Source organism: Schistocerca gregaria, chromosome 4, assembly GCF_023897955.1.
Source record: "Schistocerca gregaria isolate iqSchGreg1 chromosome 4, iqSchGreg1.2, whole genome shotgun sequence".
In the NCBI taxonomy this organism is placed as follows: domain Eukaryota; kingdom Metazoa; phylum Arthropoda; class Insecta; order Orthoptera; family Acrididae; genus Schistocerca; species Schistocerca gregaria.
In genome coordinates this window covers 263,568,776-263,589,419 of record NC_064923.1, presented here as the reverse complement: position 1 = coordinate 263,589,419, position 20,644 = coordinate 263,568,776, and the positions used below count along the sequence as shown (strand labels likewise).

Here is a 20,644-nt window from a genome sequence, read left to right as displayed (position 1 = left end):
ACCTGCGACCGTAACAGTCCCGCGGTTCCGGACTGCAGCGCCTAGAACCGTACGGCCACCGCGGCCGGCTCAAAGCAACGGTTTTTAATTTTTTGTGTGTCATGTAAAAGTTTTACTGAGAAACTACCTACAGAATCGGATGTAGTTTTGCTTCATCTACATGAAAAAAAAAATTACGCTTCAGATGACTTTAAGTTTCGCTCCCCATGTATCGTACAATACATCTGCGTGGAGCAACCAACACTTAATGTTGCATCAGACTATACGACAGAGAATCATGTTGGTGTTGTTTCAGTGCGTCCCTCCGTGAACCAGTTAAGTAGCGTAGCTATATTTATACATGCTCCACCAATACAGATTGCCTCTGAGTCGTATCGCGAGTTGCATTGGTTATCGTATTCTACACTACTGGGCATTAACATTGCTACACCACGAAGATGACGTGCTACATACGCGAAATGTTTTCTTTGCCCATGAATATTGCTTCCATGCTCCTTGTTTGTGTGTGTGTGTGTGTGTGTGTGTGTGTGTGTGTGCTGCAGATGCATCTCCTGCTAGGTTTGCACGTTATTAAAAGCTCACAAAGTCGTCCTGAATTTGACAAGTCTTGAGTGATTTCTGTCTCTGACGAATCCTCCAGCTGGACTTGTAGGAAAGAAACACTTCTTCCTTTAAAAGTGCCTAAAGAATGCTGTCCATTAGCAAAAAGTTTGAGATGTAGCTTCAACAATATTAAATAGCGAAGGCTTTGACCGAGCTGATGTGAACACCACTATCCAATGTTCGGGAATTTCTATGTGAGCTTTCTGGTTCACAAGCCCTATGTGTTTATGACATTCAAGACATGAATATCCTCTTGTTGGAAATGTTACTTTTACAGTAAAGAATCTTCCCTCTGTTGAAACCAAATTTGGAAAAATCGAGAACACGTATCAGAAAACATATTAACATTTCGAAGCTCTACGTCATGATAACTGTAAGAAAAAGTATGAATCACTGAATAGACATCACTACCTTTTTTGACAACACATTTAAGACAAACGAAAAATATACCCTCTGCATTTGATAAACAGTGGATGTTAAAAGCATACACAGATAATTGCCGTTTATAGTATATATAGGTAGTTGTCTTAGGCAGCGGTAGATTCTTCCAGGATCCATAAACGTGGCTTTTTTTCTATGTTCTTTCAGCTTTTCTTCTTACCGTTTTTCTTCCTCTCATAAGACGTGTTAACCTGCAACTTGTAAAAATCATTTCAAGTTTTCAAATCCTTAAGTGAGTCTCAATATCCCATATTTCTGCTAGTTCAGTGCACTTTTGTTTTTCCATTTCCAGGCATTTAACTTTGGCTGTTTATTCGTCCCAGGTACTGTAGTATCTGTCGCAGGATACCTCAAGGAAATACTTAAGTTCGTATGAAATATGCGTCTTTACGTTTCATAAGATGCCTTAACTTTGGTGTCAGGCGCTTTGAACAAAATGAACATTTTACTTATAATTATTTCCACAGAAAGTTATACTTTAATTGTATTTTTTTAACCCATAAAGGCTAGTTCTCTTAAAGCTTCGAAGATTTAACACTAAATATGGACTCTTACTTTTTGATATACTGTACATTGCCACAAATGCCCACTATTTCTTTCAGTGCATCCCTTTTTTGTCCTCTGACTCTGTTCTCGTATTTTGCATTGTTAAGTCTTGCTTCACATTCATCTTTCCAAGGCCTTCTATGCTGTATTGGAAGTAGAGAAATGAGACCACATAATTAAGCATACTGCAAATCTACCGATTCCTTTTAAAACTTTGCTTTTTCTTGCAGTACTTTGTTAAAACATTGTAACCTACAATGCAGTTTTCTCCCTTCTCATGAGACACTAAATTGAACTTTCCGTTTACCTCGGACAAGTGGCCATGCTGTTTTATTATCTTCGTTCGTTGGTGACCTTCTTTCATATTTTCTCTATAGACATCACTTAGTGACTCACCTTCCATATCAGTATTTTCACAAAGTTGTAGAAACATTGGTGCACTATATGAAGACATGCACACAAAAGTTTGATGTGTTAACAGTGCACATAATTACGACAACGTTTGACAAATGTTTGTTAGGGGAGCAAGCTGTCTCATTTAGGTCAGCACTTAATGGAGTAAGCTTGATTGTTGTGTGTTTCATGTGGACTGAGATCTTTCTTTCCCTGTTCAGCTTTTCTTCAAAGCTCATTTACAGTACGACGAGCTTATCTCTCCCACTTACTAAAGTAGAAAGTATTGAGTCTCTTCGATTTTTTCGTCTACTGTCGAAAACTAAAAAACTAATTAATGAACTTAGTTCTTTCTTTTCCTGGACCCTTCATTTGTTATTAACTCTGAACGTAAATCGTTAACTATTGTATTTTTAATATTATGTCGTGGAAACTTCATGACGTCTAATTCATTGATCAAAATTGACGTGGTAATAGAACACCGTGAAATTGACGCATCATCTAAACTACAATAATAACTGTTACAAAAACTTCCCCGTCGTTTGCTGGAATTGTACAAGAGAAGTCCAAGGCGGAGGTCAAATAACGTGTTCTTAGTTCGCTAGAAAGACTGTACTTGGATTAGAAACCTATGTTATTCATTAATTAATTATAAATTTTCACAATGTACTCCAAGTAACTTGATATACATGGCTCAAATATCAAAACAATGCTTTAAGAAGAAATGAGCTGGTGTTTTACTCCTTGATTGCAACTTGTAACAGTTTTATTAAACTACAGACTGAAGCAACTTTTCTCTTGGTTGGAAGGCCGTATTTTTCATTGTCATTCCGTACTTAATGAAACAAGACCGTTTCTGCCAAAGTGAAAGAGGATTTTGCAAAAGAGAAGTATAACAAATATTCCGAATACGGTACCACATTCCACCGTCGCGGAACAGGTTCAGCCCAATTTTCAATATTTCTCGTATTAGGATTATCCAGAATGTAACAGACGTTTTGAAATAAATAATTAACAAGACGGCACATGCTGAACTGACATTCAAATTGCGGCACTTAATCATAGCGGGCACGAGTTTTTCAGTACGGTCTCCGTAGAAATCTGCCTCCTACGATTACAACCACTGGTTTATATCAGCATGCAGTTTGGCGTCAGCATCGAAGCGTTGTGTAGCGAGCCATGTCTTATTGCTGGGAAGATGCGGTATTCGCTAGGCGCCAAATTCGGGCTGTACAGTGGATGATCGAACACCTCCCATCGAAAACCTCATAAGAGTTTTTGGGTGTGGTTGGCCGTGTTTGGGCGTACGTTGTCGTGAAAAAACAAAACTTTTGCTCCAAGTTTTCCCTAACGCTTGTTTTGTACCGCTCGCCTTAAATTTGTCAGCGTCTAACACTATGAGTTAACTGTTGTGCCACGTTCAAGGAAATCAACGTTAATCCATTGTCCCAAAACACGGTAGCGTTTGCAATCACTTTCGTGTTTTCTTGGGAGAATTGGTGTCCATTCCACTGACTGCCTTTTTGTTTTGCAGTTGGTATGTTTCACCCAAACCTCGTTCCCTACTACGATACGATCTCGTAATCTTTGAAGGAGGTCAGTGCTGCAGCCAGCCACCGTTTTTATAGCCTTATGTTAGGATTTTGAGAACCCACCTACCACAAAATTTGTCGTAACCAAAGTTCTCCGCCACTGTTCCATGCACCAAACTCCTTGAAATTTGGAGAAAATCTTGCAAAAGTTATTTAGTCATGAAACGACGACTTTCACTAATTTTGTCACTGATTTTCATTAACAGGTCGTGAGTCACAAGGCTAGGCGTGCCATTGCAGTCCTCACGGTGAACATTGGTACGGCCATTTTCAAAATCAGTGTACCATTGTCTCAGTCGGATTTCACTCATTGTTATTTTTCCTTACATATCACAATAGTGATCAATTTCAATTGGTCTGGAGTTTTTTTGCCAACAAAAAGCTAATCACAGAACGCACTCCGCAAATGGCTGGATTTTCTATTGCAGTGTCCATTTTTAACACGGCACAGAAAGAAAAGTAACACAGACACAGACCACAGGCTAAGAGTCTGCGCAGGATACGGTATTCGGTGCACGGTGACCTATTTTCTTCCGAAAAGCTGGGCGAGTTCATTCGTTTGTTCAGAAGCATAGATCAACATTGTTTACCCGCTTTCGGCTGGTCGGTTACGCACTGCAATGACAGAATCCATGCCCACGCCCTGGCGTCTTTCCCAAACGATTTTACAGAAACTATTCGGTTGTTGTTGTTGTGGTCTTCAGTCCTGAGACTGGTTTGATGCAGCTCTCCATGCTACTCTATCCTGTGCAAGCTTCTTCATCTCCCAGTACCTACTGCAACCTACATCCTTCTGAATCTGCTTAGTGTATTCATCCCTTGGTCTCCCTCTACGATTTTTACCCTCCACACTGCCCTCCAATACTAAATTGGTGATCCCTTGATGCCTGAGAACATGTCCTGCCAACCGATCCCTTCTTCTAGTCAAGTTGTGCCACAAACTCCTCTTCTCCCCAAGTCTATTCAATACCTCCTCCTTATTTAAGTGATCTACCCATCTAATCTTCAGCATTCTTCTATAGCACCACATTTCAAAAACTTCTTTTGTCTTCTTGTCCAAACGGTTTATCGTCCATGTTTCACTTCCACACATGGCTACACTCCATACAAATACTTTCAGAAACGACTTCCTGACACTTAAATCTATGCTCGATGTTAACAAATTTCTCTTCTTCAGAATCGCTTTCCTTGCCATTGCCAGTCGACATTTTATATCCTCTCTACTTCGACCATCATTAGTTATTTGGCTCCCCAAATAGCGAAACTCCTTTACTACTTTAAGTGTCTCATTTCCGAATCTAATTCTCTCAGCATCACCCGACTTAATTAGACTACATTCCATTATCCTCGTTTTGCTTTTGTAGATGTTGATCTTATATCCTCCTTTCAAGACACTGTCCATTCCGTTCAACTGCTCTTCCAAGTCCTTTGCTGTCTCTGACAGAATTACAATGTCATCGGCGAACCTCAAAGTTTTTATTTCTTCTCCATGGATTTTAATACCTACTCCGAATTTTTCTTTTGTTTCCTTCACTGCTTGCTCAGCATACAGATTGAATAACATCGGGGAGAGGCTACAACGCTGTCTCACTCCTTTCCTAACCACTGATTCTCTTTCGTGTCCCTCGGCTCTTATAACTGCCATCTGGTTTCTGTACAAATTGTTAATAGCCTTTCGCTCCCTGTATTTTACCACTACCACCTTCAAAATTTCAAAGAGAGTATTCCAGTCATCATTGTCAAAAGCATGGGTAAAAAATTAACTTTTTTCGTTACTTACAGCTTTATATGCCAGCTTCATAATGACGTGCCCATCATTTTGATAATGGTCATAGCTATTGTGATACCTGAATTTAAGTAAAACATTGCAAGATATTCGAAAAACTTTGCAATGAAAAATAGGAATCACTGTGATTTAGCGTTTGATGCATATTACATTTCGATATCACAGACCAGCGATAATGCGAGCCTGAATTATCCGCAACATTCATCATATTTCATAAATAGGTTGAGATATCGAAAAGAGATTTTCCCAAATGATAGCATGCATATGGTTCTTATGCAAAACTTAATTATGTATGATGTTACTCCACAAAGTACAGAGTTTTTTGATGAAAGAATGCAATTTGCTAGGGCCATTGATAGCTGGTTACAAAATAAGTGCTGTTGTTTTGGAACAACATAAGTAAAGACATTACACATTTTTTTTTGCACTGCGGATATGATGTTTCATCATCTATAAACCTTCCTTTTCCTCAGTTCCTCAATTAACTTAGTAAACTACTCTTTCACAATTCTCCAGCAACTGCACCTGTACAACATGTTAGTGAGATGACATTGTGTTAACGCCACAGTGCTTTGGCAAAAGAAGCAAATTTTGACATAGCAACAAGAGAAATGTAGGTTTTACTCCAAATTCACAACTCATGACGCTTCTCTGAAAGTTACAAATGATTAACAAGCCAGACTTAAAACAAATCGCTGCTTTTTAAGCATTTTCAGTGGAATTCTTTCTAGATACCAACCAAAGCAGCCGTGGCAGTAGATCTTTTTGAATGGTCACCATGCAAGCGTGGGTGAGGATAGGCTTCACTTAATATAAAAAAAGTCGGTAGACGTCAGTTTAGAGCGGCACTTCCCCTTCAGCACTTGACATTTCCCCCACCGCATCTGTCTACAGCCCCCACCAATACCGCTCTCCACATGCGTGCCCTGCCGATTGCACACCTGCTGACCAACTTCCAACTTCTCTCGCACAAGTCTTTCACGGTGTTGGGATTTTTTTCCGCCTTTGAATATTCGCAGATGTATTATGTGCGATTAAAAATATAAATTGAGAGACTATATTCGTATGTATTGACAGAAAGCATAGAAAATGGTGTATAAAAAGAAATGTGACTATTGGATAGATGATAGAGTAAAAGCGTTATTGCTCTAGGGTAAACATGAGGGCTATGGCAGAGATAACAGAGTGAATACTATCATCCTTTAAAAATATCAGTGGATTCATATATAAACTAGCTGTCAGCCGCGGTTGAGCTCGCATATTATAGTTTTGGTATCCAGTGCTTTAGATTTGGATCATATTGATATACACGCTCACTGAAAGCCACCCTCGCTCTACATGGAAAGGCACGACGTCCTGTTTGCTCTACATTAATTAAATGACGCCGCCGTTGTGTGTCTTGAAGCGTCTCAGAAGCTATAAGAGACTCTTGACGCTAGGCGTCTAAAAAGCCACGGGCTTGTGACTGTTCTAATGTCGTCTGTACCTCTTCAGGGGGCTTGACGTTCTATATGTAAGCTCAGGGTACGAGTAACTTCTGTTGCTCGAGCTCTCTTAGAAGTATGCACTAAATCAGATTGTGGGGCGTATCGTAAAATAAATAGTAATGTGTTTCTTGGGGCTTTCTCGAGGTAATGATTTTAAATATGATTTTTGGGCTTACCGTCCGATTTTTGTATTGCATCTCCATAATATTTTGCTTAAAGACTTTCCATCGTCGCCGGGTGGAGTAACTATCGTTTTAAAATTTTCAGAAATGCCATGCTCGAGTAAAGATTGGATTCGCATTGTTACGGTATAGTGATAGTCCATAAACACTGAGTCGCCGACCTCCGCACAGGCGTCGTCTCCATCCCACTTGCGTACAACGTATTTTGAAAATATTAATAATAACGAAAAATTAGTACAACTTCCTAAAGTAGCCTATGTTCTTGCACAGGGTTCAAGCTGTCACCATACCAAATTTCTTCAAAGTCGGTTCAGCGGTTTAGTTATGAAAACTTAAGACACTGCTGTTTCCGCATTTATGATGTTAATATGGATGTAAGTGTGGATTAAAGACGTTGAGGATTGTATAATCACTATATTCCTTAGGTTCAATCGTATTAGGTACAACATATCAACCAAAAACAACATTTTTACAAATACGATAAAGTTTAAAACTCCAAGAGCATGTACGCTTTATCAAAGAGTACAAATTTTTCCTAATTCCGGTAATATTTTTCAAATCGATAAGCATATTCTACAGACTTTCTAAAATAGACAAGGTTCAGGATATCTCCACACAAAATTTCATAGAAATCAGTTTAGCGTTTTGGTCATGAACAGGTAAGACAATGTTACTTGCACATTTATAATATTAATATGAATCTGTCTATGCTCTGGGATGGCGTCATACCACGTTACCGTTATGTCTATTGTTTTATAGCACAGATGTAAATAAGTGTCGTAGAAAGATGGAAAATAATCATTTTCACAGCATCGGTCACACCATACAAATGCTGCATTATTACATTTGCCACTGTACCATTACATTATGAGCCCAACAGAACTGATCTGGAGCCACGTTAACGGATTTGTCCTGAGAAATAGCAAGACTGTTAAGCTGTTAGACGTGCTGGATGGATGCAGAACGGCACGTCGTAAAAGAAGAAGAGAAAATGCGGCGCCTGGTTGACTTCGTGGATTCTGTTGTTGATCGACTCGTTTTTAACGTAGCAGATGACAGTTCCAGAACTGAAACATATTTCTCGGATTCGGATAAGGAAGAAGCTAAGAGATTACCTGACGACTGACTGTAATTAATACTTTTATTGACTTCAGTATTCAACAGTACAGTGAAATCCCTGCAGTACGCTTTTGCATCATACATAACTCGTTCAGAAAAACTACTCTGTGTTTAAGTTAGGAACTTTCATCACTCTTATTTTTAACTAGAATACTATGTGCGTGTAACAGCATAAAACGTACCCTTATAATCGTAATTGACCATATTGGCCACAGCTTGGCTTCCGCTCCACATGAAACGAAATCCAATGGGATTGAAGCAGACGCGGAAGGATACATTTCATAATGTTTACAACAGGTTTATTTTATGATGAACAGAGTATAGTGCATGCACAGAGTATCTCCATTTCCAGATATGAGATTATTTAACTGAGATAAAATATGTGACACATTAACTAATGAACTATAGGCAAATTAAAACAGTTGCACATAAATGAACATAATTGAACAATAAATTTCGGTCATGTATTCCAAAGATGAGGCTGAACAAAGTAATCTTGTCTTTAATAGATCCTAAATTACACACAAATGAGATATAATAGGGATATTAAGCATGCGAGTGAACCTGTGGCAATTATAGAAAGTAATTTTCTTTTATTCATCACAGCGATTGGAAATAGAGTAACTGAAATAAAGGAAAGTGGAGCATGTTAGTAAGAGGGGTAATTTACAATGTGGCCTGGGACGGATTATTAACAGAATCTGTAGTTAGAAGTCCCAAGTTAAGGAAAATGTCTGGTCATCCAGTACTAAGCTTGGGTTGATAGGCATCTGTTTATTAATTTCCATTATTTCAAGATAGTTCTCCTTCTTTCCTTTATGTGTGTAATGTAGTACTTCATGATTCACATTGCAAGTAGTCTTTCTTTAAGCAGATGATCTGCAAAAGTATAGTTTCCAACTTCAGTGGTGTTTTTTCAAGTAAGTACATATTGCCCTGGGAGACTGACCTATAAAGAATTTGCTATAGTTTCAAGAAATTTTATGTATCCCTCTTTTTTCCAAAGCTGGAGAGCTGTCTTTACCATTGGGCAAAAAAAACCAACAGTGTTGTGCGCATAAAATGAGACTTTTACGTTGAAACTTATTGGCAGACTAAAACTGTGTGCCGGACCGAGACTCGAACTCGGGACCTTTGCCTCCTGCAGGCATGTGCTCTACCATCTGAGCTACCCAAATACGACTCACGCCCCGTCCTCACAGCTTTGCTTCTGCCAGTACCTCGTCTCCTACCTTCCAAACTTTACAGAAGATCTCCTGCGAACCTTGCAGAACTAGCACTCCTGAAAGAGAGGCTTAGCCACAGCCTGAGGGATGTTTCCAGATTGAGAGTTTCACTCTGCAGCGGTGCACTGATATGAAACTTCCTGGCAGATTTTACGTTCCTAGATTTAAGCTTTCTGGCTACATCCAATGAGACTTTTCCTAAATATGTAACTGTGCATCATTTACTGCATTGTTGACGTTTTTGGTCAAGGACAAGGAAAATATGAGAGTACACCTTTTTTCTGCTTTTTTCACTAAGGAGTCCATTAAGATAGGAAGGCAGCCATTGTTTGACGCTATTCTTTTGACTGGATTTAATCCCATTGGGAAGATGTCATCACTCATGATGATGGATATTAGGCGATGTATCATTGTATGAAAGGCATGACTGTGTGTTGAGAACTGGTCGGTATTACTATATTTGTGGTGGAAGGACTCCTATAGATCTTGAAAGTATCAATATGGTCACTGACGTCTGTAGTTAGATCTAAATATGCAGCTACCCCCGAACTCCATTATGAATTCTGTACTCTTCTGCTTAGAATTTAGTTGTTTTGACGAATGTTTGAAGTTGTCTGGTAGTACCTGTCCATAAGTACAACACATCATCAACATACCTATACCTGTCCAACCTTGTAAGAGGGTGGATTATTCTCAAAAAAACTGTTTTTCAGAATTGTCCATGAAGATTTCAACAAGGACTGGACTGAGTGAGGATTCCATGGCGAGACTATCAAATTGATTGTATATCCTATCACTGAAACGGAAATGATTTTATGTTACACAAGTTTCTGGAGCTAACCTTATGTCATCTGTGACTCCTGAATTACCTACTCTTAGTAATTTTGTGACAATGTTCAGGCACTCCGGAACAGGTATATTAATAAATAAGTCTTCGTTGATCCATTATGGATAAGTTGTTAACATAAAAAGAAATCAGCTTTGCACTTTGTCGGATTCGCATGCCTTTTAACTTGTTCACTAAGTCAGCTGAATTAAGGAATCCATGACTAGATCTGAACTTGATTTTGATCTTGATCAGGTCATTTAAACCTCTGGCCAATTTCTAATATGGAGCCGAGAATGAAAGCACCACAGGACAGATTGTAATATTATCTTCATGGAGTTTACAGAGGCCATAAAGTCTCGGGGCTACAGCATTCATACTGGTGAGGAAGTAGGCATTAGAGTCTGGTATTATGCTTTTACATAGTTTGATAACACTACTAATTTTATCATTATAGGATTGTGTAGGCGTCTTTCTGTATCTGTTGGAGCAAGGTAGCATTTACTTAATCTTCGATTTTGTTAAAATAGTCACATTTGTTCGTTAAGACAGTAGCATTTCCTTTGTCTGATGGGATTGTTATAACATTATTGTCCATCATTTTGTTCTTGAAACTGTTTAATACTTGTTCGTTAGGTGGTGGAGCACCAGAAACGAGGTTAGATATTTCCAGTTCATGAGCTATAGAATGTTTATTGGAGATGTCCCAACGAATGCTTGTTCTATTTTTATTATTTCCAGTTGTTATTCGGGAATTTTTTGTCATGGAGCCCATTTGAAATCTTTTCCCAGTACACTAATTTCTTCGTTGGTCCTTTTTATGCCCTCAAGATTAGTTACATGTTCTGGAAACTTTAACTTCTGAACAGATTTACCACTGAATAGTTATTAATTTTAGCCTCCTGTTTTTCGTACAGGGAGTGCACGACCTCGTCAACTACCTGTCTCACTTCACTGTCCAATATATTTATTTATTTATTATTCCGTGGGACCACATTAAGGAGAAGTCTCCATGCTCATGGAACGAGTCAATACATGTAATTATAACACGATTGTAGAAACAGATAAAATGAATTATAAGAAACATATTCAGTTGTAGATTGTACAAACAGATAAAATGAAATATAAGAAACATATTCAGGCGACAAGTCGTTAGTTTAAATAAAGAAAATCAACAATGTAACACTGGAATTAGCTTAATTTTTTAGCTCTTCCAGGAGCTCCTCGACAGAATAGAAGGAGTGAGCCATGAGGAAACTCTTTTGTTTAGACTTAAAAGTGTTTGAGCTACTGTTAAGATTTTTCAGTTCTTGTGGTAGCTTATTGAAAATGGATGTAGCAGAATACTGCACTCTTTTCTGCACAAGAGTCAAGGAAGTGAATTCCACATGCAGATTTGATTTCTGCCTAGTATTAACGGAGTGAAAGCTGCTAACTCTTGGGAATAAGCTAATATTGCTAACAAAAAACGACATGAAAGAAAATATATACTGTGAGGGCAATGTCAAAATTCCCAGACTATTGAATAGGGGTCGACAAGAGGTTTTTGAACTTACACCACACATAACTCGAACAGACCGTTGTTGAGCCAAAAATACCCTTATTGAAACAGAAGAATTACCCCAAAAATAATACCATATGACATAAGCGTATGGAAATATGCGAAGTAGACTACTTTTCGTGTTGAAATGTCACTAATTTCAGATACTGTTCTAATGGTAAATAAAGGGGCATTTAGTTTCTGAACAAGATCCTGAACATGGGCTTTCCACAACAGCTTACTATGTATCCGAACGCCTAGGAACTTTAACTGTTCCGTCTCGCTTATAATATGCCCATTATGTCTGATTAAAATATCGGTTCTTGTTGAATTGTGAGTTATAAACTGTAAATCTGAGTCGTACTGTGATTTAGCATCAAATTATTTTCCACAAGCCACAAACTTTTTTCATGAACTACATTATTTGATAATGTTTCAATATTACACACAAGATCCTTCACTGCCAAGCTGGTGTCATCAGCAAACAGAAATATTTTTGAATCACCTGTAATACTGGAAGGAATATCATTTATATAAATAAGAAACAGCAGTGGCCCCAGCACCGACCCTTGGGGAATGCCCCACTTAACAGTGTCCCATTGGAGCTGAACATCACTACCACTCTCAATATTGCCGAGAATTACCTTCTGCTTTTTGTTCTTAAAGTAAGAGACGAACCAATTGTAAGCTACTCCCCTTACTCCATAATGGTCCAACTTCTGCAGTAATATTTTGTGGTCAACATAGTCAAAATCCTTCGTTAAATCAAAGAAAACACATAACGTTCGCAACCTTTTATTTAATCCGTCCAGAGAAAAGAGAATATAGCATTTTCAGTTGTTAAGCCATTTCTAAAACCAAACTGTACATTTTACAGCAAATTATGTGAATTTAAATGCTCCAGTAACCTTGTATATACAACCTTCTCGATAACTTTAACAAATACCGATGGCATAAAAATAGGTCTATAATTGTCAATATTATCCCTGTCTCCCTTTTTATAAAGGGAGTACTTTAATCGGTCAGGAAACCGACCACTCCTAAAGGAAAAGTTACGGATATGGCTAAGTACTGGGCTAACATACATGGAACAATACTTCAGTATTCTGATAGATACCCCATCATATCCATGAGAGTTCTTGGTCTTTAGTGATTTAATTATGAACTCAATCTCCCTCTTGTCAGTATCATGGAGGAGCATTTCCGGTAACAGTCTCGGAACACTTTATTCTACAAGCGCTATATGATTCCCTGTTGGGAGTAGGTTTCTATTTAGTTCACCTGCTATATTCAGAAAGTGAGTATTAAATACTGTACATATATGCGACTTATCAGTAACACGGACATTCCCACTACGCACTGATTCTATAACCTCTACCTGTCTCTGCAGACCAGCCACTTCCTTTACGACTGACCATATGGTTTTAATTTTATCCTGAGACTTAGCTATTCTATCTGCATACCACATACTTTTTGCCTTCCTAATAACTTTTTTAAGCACTTTACAATACTGTTTGTAATGGGATGCTGCATTTAGATTGTGACTGTTTCTAACGCTTTGATATAATTGCCACTTTGTTCTACAAGATATTCTTATCCCTCTAGTCAGCCACCCAGGCTGCCTGTTTGTGCTAGTATCGAACTGAGCTGCTTCTAAAAGAGCCGAAATTCGTACGTCCGTGAATTTCAGACGCGTACTCACGTGATCACAATGCTGTAGCGCTGTACCAATATTTTATTTCTTCCTTGGTACATTTTTTTGCGCTACTTCTGCTGCGTTTTTAGAAACAGCAGTCATACATTTTAGTCTTACACACACATATTTTTGAACGACATTCTTCTGGATACACTGATTGTTGAAACAGATATGTTTACCAGATACTGCTTTTTGTTTTATTAAGCTGTTGTAAATGACGGATAATTGTGCTGTGTTGTCACCTTTAATTGCAGTGATTGATTTTTCCGTCAGGTCTTGGTAGAATATTTTATTCATTATAAACAAAACTCACACAACAATGATGTAACATGCTCAGTATTTATTATTTGTTGCACGAATCGATTTTCAGCTGTAAGGCCATCATCAGGTGCAAAGGTAAGTACACGGTGCAGTGAAATTTCGATGGATCAAAGATCTTAAACTAGTGCATGTGCAGAGCATCTCCAGTTCGAGATATGATAAATGTTGATGATAGAACGAGGAATAATACAAGCGGAATTATTTGAGTGTAAATGCGATGTGAAATTACTCAACTAATATAAAATGTTATACAATTGACTAATGAACTATAGACAAATTAAAACAGTTGTAAATAAAAGAATATAATTGAACGATGAACTTTGGTGACATTTTCCAAAGATGTGGCTGAACAAAATAATGTTGTCTTCAACAGATCCTAAATTAAAAACAAATAAGAGATGATAGTGATATTAAGCAGGTGAGTGAAGCTGCTGTGATTATATAAGGTATTCTTTTTTATTCATCACAACAAGAGGAATTGTAGTAAATGAAATAACGAAAATTGGGCATAATACTAAGTGGGGTAAGTCACAGCCTGACCTGGTTGGGATTATGAGTAGAATTTGTTGTTAGCAGTGGCGAGTATCTAGTCATTTAGTACTAAGCCTGGGTTTGGACATGTCGTTCATCTTCTTTGCTTTATGGACATGATGCGATACTTCATGTTTCACATTGTAATTATGTTTGGAATATATTACGAAAGTTATTGTTCAATTATGGTTTTTTATGTAAAATTGTTGTAATTTGTCTATAGTTCCTAATTAATGTGTAATATATTGTATCTTAGTTAAATAATCTTACATGTCATTTATACTGAAATAATCCTATTTGACTTATTCCTAATTCATCATTAATTTTTTTCATCTCTGGGAATGGAGATGCTTTGTACATGTGCTAGCTGTGAGTCTTTGATCTAACAAAATTTCACTGTAGTGTATTCGTACTTATTTTTGTACCTGATGATGGAGTAATAGCCGTAAACTGGCTCGTGCGACAGATAATAAATATTGTAGATTATTACACCAGTGATGTGTGTGTTTCATTCGTATGTTTTTTTTACGTCATTTTTAATGTAGGGGATTGCAGAAGGAAACCTTTCTGAGCTGTCTTGATAATAGTTTTCTCCATGGTATTTGTTATACATGATTGCTATTGGAGTCTGTTTGATGATCACTATTTGAAATTTCATCATTCAGTTCTTTATCATTAGCGGCCAACTGGGTGGTTAGAAACGCACTTTGAAATACCTGCACCGTCATTTCTGTGGCTAGTCCAATTGACATAATCTCTTGCATAAGCTGCTTGTCGATGTATTCTGACAGACATATCAAATTGTCACTGATTTTAAGGGAAAGACTGTTCGGGAAGGAAGATTATTTTACAGTACCCACCTTACATGTTGGTAATATTCCTACAGTCTGTCACTATGCTGTAGTAGTCAGTTCCTAAGTATTGTAGATGGAAGTTTTCTTTTTGTTTTGTTGCTTGTGATTCGAAATCTGATTTGTTTCCCGTTTTTCAGGTTGAATTACGTGTTGTAGTTTGCAGTTGTGTATATTGGTGTAAGCAATGGTCGCGCGTTGTTCAATTTGCATCTTTGTTAGCATATGTGATGATCAACATCTATTTCTCATTGAAATCCGAGGATATCGATCGCTTTGCACACTACTTCCCCATACTTGAAGTAATACTACGGTTTTTTTTTATGACTGTGGGTATATTTTTCTGTCCTTTGTAAATGTATGCTCCTGTACAACCACGAGGTCTGCCAGTGGACATTTGCACGTGTTATTCATCAGATTTTATGGCTACTTTCTTAATTTAAATCCAAGGCTTCCCGTAATTCTCTTCCTCGCGAAGTAATTTTTCAATCCTTCGATCTTTAACGTTTACTTGTACACGAACCCAAGGCGTTCACGTGTGTTTCAGTGGGCTGCAGTGAGCAGACAAAACATTTCTAGAAACTGATTTCAGCAGTCATGATATTTTACCGATTTGTATGAAATATTCACTAAGTACCGTAAGCCCTCGTCACAGTTACACCTGCATTGCTCGTAACCTTTCTTAAAGAAAAAAACAGTTACACCGATAAGTCTTGTTAGAAGAGTTAGAGAATCTTGGTTGGAATTTATCCTGATTTAGCTTAGCTTTGTAGGTCGTTGTGCTATCAAAGTTTGTCCACTACCTCATATTTCACTGAAAGTAGTCAGATCGCATTGTTGTTTATTTATGGGTCACATATCATTAATAAGGGAGTATTTTAAGGATATTAAAACTGGAGACATAATATAATATATATCCACACGTCTTTTTTTGAGAAAAAAGTGATATATTTTTTCATAACATGTGGGGTGCTCAGAAAGAGTCTGAAAACTTGTAATGGTGTTGCAGGGCAGATGCTGCTGAGAAATAATTGTTAAGAAAAAAAAGTCGATAAGTTGCGCGGTTACTGACTTTCAGCCGTTGGCTGGGGCTCGATCCATATTACTGCCCCATTCCCAATTTTTGTATTGCTCTTTTGTTCGGGAAACCGAACAAGGAACACGTTTGGTGACACTGTCTCTTGTGGGCTCAGCTACCTGATTGGTTAACTTGTATGCTAATCAACTGGGAAATTGTGCAACATATCGAGTTTTTTCTTAAAAATTTTCTCTCAACACAAACCACACAGCAACACCCTTACAGACTGTTTCTGATCACCCTGTATTTGAAATATCTTAGTAGTAAACAATCAGTAATTAATATTTGTGTTAATTGCTTATGACTGGTCAATTTTTCCAGCACAGGATGCAAACTATTAATCACATAACACATGTTGTGCTAAAGAGAATTTGTAATGAAAGACTTCATAGTTAAATTGGCAATGATAACTTGCGGTTAGCTGTCAGCGAGGTTAATGTATAGTATTTGTTACCAGAATAAAGTTGTATCTGACAGAGTAATAACTATTCTGGTATACTCTTTTCCTGTTATGGATAATGGTACCTCAATTTAGAACTGTTTATGAACTCCATAATATATCCAACAACGATAAGAACTCTGAAGATTTGGCTAAGAGTCGAGATGTTAGTGGGTAAGCGAGAGTATGCTTAATTTAGGAACTGATGTGCACCCTGGAGCAGCTAGGTGCGTGTTGACACACATTGTTTAAAGACTGGCTCTTCAAACATCAACCAATAAAACTTTTTCAGTGCGTTCTGTAGTGACTTACAAGTGTAATTAGGAAATTTTATTTAAAAGTACAATTTCACTCTGTCACTTGTGCATATATATCGTGAGATGGATTATTATAACTATAGATCGATTTGCGTCATTGCATACAGTAATCATAATTTTTAAACGCGCTTAGTTTTCGTTCAGATAGCATATTTAACAAATTTTACAATTGTCGTGCTTTGGTACCAAAATTTTGATGCTAGTAGTATTTAACAATGTTAATATCTGTGTTATTATTACTGATGCTATTATTATTATTATTATTATTGTTTCCGTTATTATTATAATTAAAGTTATGCTCTTTTGTCAGAATATTTAGCTATGTTTGTTAATTTTACCTCCTATTCTACTTTTTCCTTTAATGATATGAACGGCCTGTTATTATTAATTTTTTTTCCGTATTTCTTTGCAGCAAAAAGTGTAACTTGCCCATTATGTGAAATAGTGTAGTTGCTCATACCATTCCAATGGATTCTTCGATATCCTTTACGGTCGTAAATGTTGTTACAAAACTACCAAAGTTGTAAAATTACATTAATGTTTCACATATCCATTCTCATTTATTTTCGTTTAAGGATATTTAAGTGTCCATTTCGATCTCCGGAGACTTTTGAACACTAAGCGTTAATTTTCGTAACCAGAAAATGAGGATAATTTTGATGGTTTCTTAATTTGTAAGCACTACAGCTGTGCCATTTGCGATCATATTATTTAAAAAAATAGTGACGATCATACTAAAATTAATAAAAACAGTCGAAACTCTGCAAGTCAGTTACCTCATCTATAAGGGATTTTAATCCTTCTTTATACGCATTAAAAGAAATGGTTACAGAACTGACGGATTGAAACAGCGAGACATATGATAATAGTGGAATTAAATAGCTTTGATATGGAATGATGAATACAAGAGAGTATTGGTCACTAATACGCTTTCTGAGCACAGTTGTGATTACGAATACAAGGTGCTTCAGATTCTTGAACTAACAAAGAATTGTGCCGTTATTCATCGTTCAACACCGAAAGAAATCAAAGTGGATTCTTCGATTCGCAAGGTTTTTCTTAAAAAAATACTTTTTCACGAGGCAATAGCGTGATCAGTTATAAACTTAAGAAATTGGCATAAATGTGGCTGATATTTTTAGTAAGTGTAGAGGTGTAGACTATTGAATGCTATGTACAAATAGACCCTATAAACACGATCACGAGCACGCAAATAACACCGTTTTGTATGAATATTTTTATAAACACTTTCCTGCAGTATTTAAGATTTCTCGAGAAACAGCCTGTGTGTGTGTGTGTGTGTGTGTGTGTGTGTGTGTGTGTGTGTGTGTGTGTGTGGACTAACGTTCTTTGAAATTTCGTTTCACTTTCTATTAATTGCTATCATCTTTAAATAAGGAGGTCTCTTGATCGAGACAGGTCACTGATATTTGCTTTCACACTGCGTGGGCGGTAAAAGCACTAGAGATAGCCACGTGGAGTATATATCTCTATGGAGTGAACATAGTCTGTTGCGCATCAAAAGTGATTTTAGGACGAAGCTGCTTCACTTCAATCGCGAAATTTGGATGTTACACATATTCACCTTGTTTTATATGCATTTCTGCACGTTGCAGGTTTAGTAACAGCTATGGTGCAGTACTGTTGTTGCTACTCATGTAAAGAGAAGTATGTGAAAGGAGGACCAGTTACTTTTCACATGTGGGTACAACAAATGTATAATTGTAAATGTCATATGAACATGAGTCAAAATATCTGGAAAGTCTTGTATTGTAGAGATAATTCCAGCGATTTTATGGCCACGTGTTGATGAGACAAGTGCTAGATCAATTTGAAAGTGTGTCTGAGTAAACTTCCAGTCGCTGTATACATATCGGTGCTATGTTCAAAAGCCCATAAAATTTATATATGGCAGTCTGGTTTTACTCTAGTTTATGTAGGTTCGCAAACCATTCTATGTATATAAGTATTTCTGCATGAGACAATTTCCTATAAATTGTCATTGTAACGTAATTAATGAGAACAGAATCGACAGTATGAACCAGTGCAATGGGCTAACTAGAAAAATATTGTTGGTTTTGTTATTACTCCAAAATACTGGTATTGACCTTGAATTCTTTATTTAGTGTGCGTAGTATAGGGTTTCTCTATTCGGATGAGATGGCGAAAAAACGTTATAGATATCTTACTTGTCCATAAAAAGTAGAAAGGTAAATAAAAAAAATTGAAAATAATAATGGACAAGCAGAAGGTGGAAATCGCTTACCGTATTAACTGTAACAATTTCGTAGTTCCAAATGTGTTGTTTCTTCTTGTCATTTCGGTGCCGACTACAATCAGTGTCATTGTAACATAAGTAGAATAGACATTCGTCAGTATGAATAACTGTAATATAAAACTTAAAGATATGTTGTTGGCTGTCATTTCTTATCCCGTTACGGAAAAAAGTAAATAAAGTGGAATCTGAGCTGTGATACACTATCGAACAAGCACAGTACGATTACCCTTCGTATCTTTTTAAGTCACCTTCAGTTCCTGGTATCACACTGTTAAGATGTCTGTAAAACCCATTTACAAAGTTTCACTGTACTTCTAAAGGTGATCTACCTGTAGCAGCGAAGTAATACCTCCCAAAATACGCTAAGCGCTATACGGGCTAAACTGCACCGTCCCATAATCACGTGACCTGAGTGGCAGGAGACGTTGCGGATGGAATTCTCGTTCTGTGCATCAAAATTCTCACTCCGCAGATATTTACGCTCTACTGATAGTCACAAATATGCACTGGAATTCGGTAAACTGTTCTAGGGAAGAGGTATCGCTGTTGTGTTGAACAGTGGGAGGAAGCAAGTCACGTGTTTATGACAGGTGGTCCTTGTTCTGCTCGATAACTGTTATCTGCTCAGAATCTTGACCTAAGATTAAAGCGACTGATTAAAGCAAATCTGCGGAGTAATGTGTTTGTAAGAAACCGAAGAGCACACTATGAGATATGCACATCCCTCAATTTTAATTATATTATTGTAATAAATACTCCAACAGTATGGTTACATTTGATCTTACGATGCTCATTACTCACTCACTATGAGTGTTATTTGTGTCATCCACTAGACTATATTTTACTGACGAAATATTGTATTCTACTGCTATATATTAATCTAAGTTCATGAGCCGATAGAAGCAAGTTGTATGATAACCAGTGAAACTCACAGCAGGAATGTGCTCAGTGGAACCGGTGATACAGCCAATCAACTGGAAATGTCTTGACCAAACGAGGCGTTGAAGGGTGCTTCTCAGAGTGGACGCTTGGTGCAGACTGACAGCTGATTTCTGACACATCCTTTTTGAAGTAAACCTTGAGCCCCCACCACCTAAAACTGATACTTATCAGAAAGTTACTAGAAGGTGATAATTTACGCGATCGTCTGGATGAACTTTGGGTTCTTCTCACTGGTGGTGTCTCTCACGTTCAATGTGAAGATAAAGAACATAATTAGCAAAAACGACAAGAAACATTTTGAACTTAAGAACTAATTGTCACATCATTATAGAACCGTTTTCGGAGTTTAATGTCATCGTAAGTGGAACTATTTGAGCCCTATAAAAGGGGAGCCGGTTAGCTTGTCCACGTCTCATTCTCCTATATGCAGATTACACTTGTCTGTAAGTC

General features: G+C 37.4%; 1 protein-coding gene across 1 annotated transcript in view; it reads right to left on the bottom strand.

The window, feature by feature from the left end:
- The window catches only part of LOC126267480 (facilitated trehalose transporter Tret1-like), a 104,088-nt gene extending 83,829 nt beyond the window's left edge, over positions 1-20,259 (bottom strand). Inside the window, exon 1 of the mRNA XM_049972764.1 lies at positions 20,185-20,259. The gene's annotated coding sequence lies outside the window, so the exon portion shown is untranslated. The remainder of the gene's footprint in view (positions 1-20,184) is intronic.
- Positions 20,260-20,644: the final 385 nt, after the last annotated feature.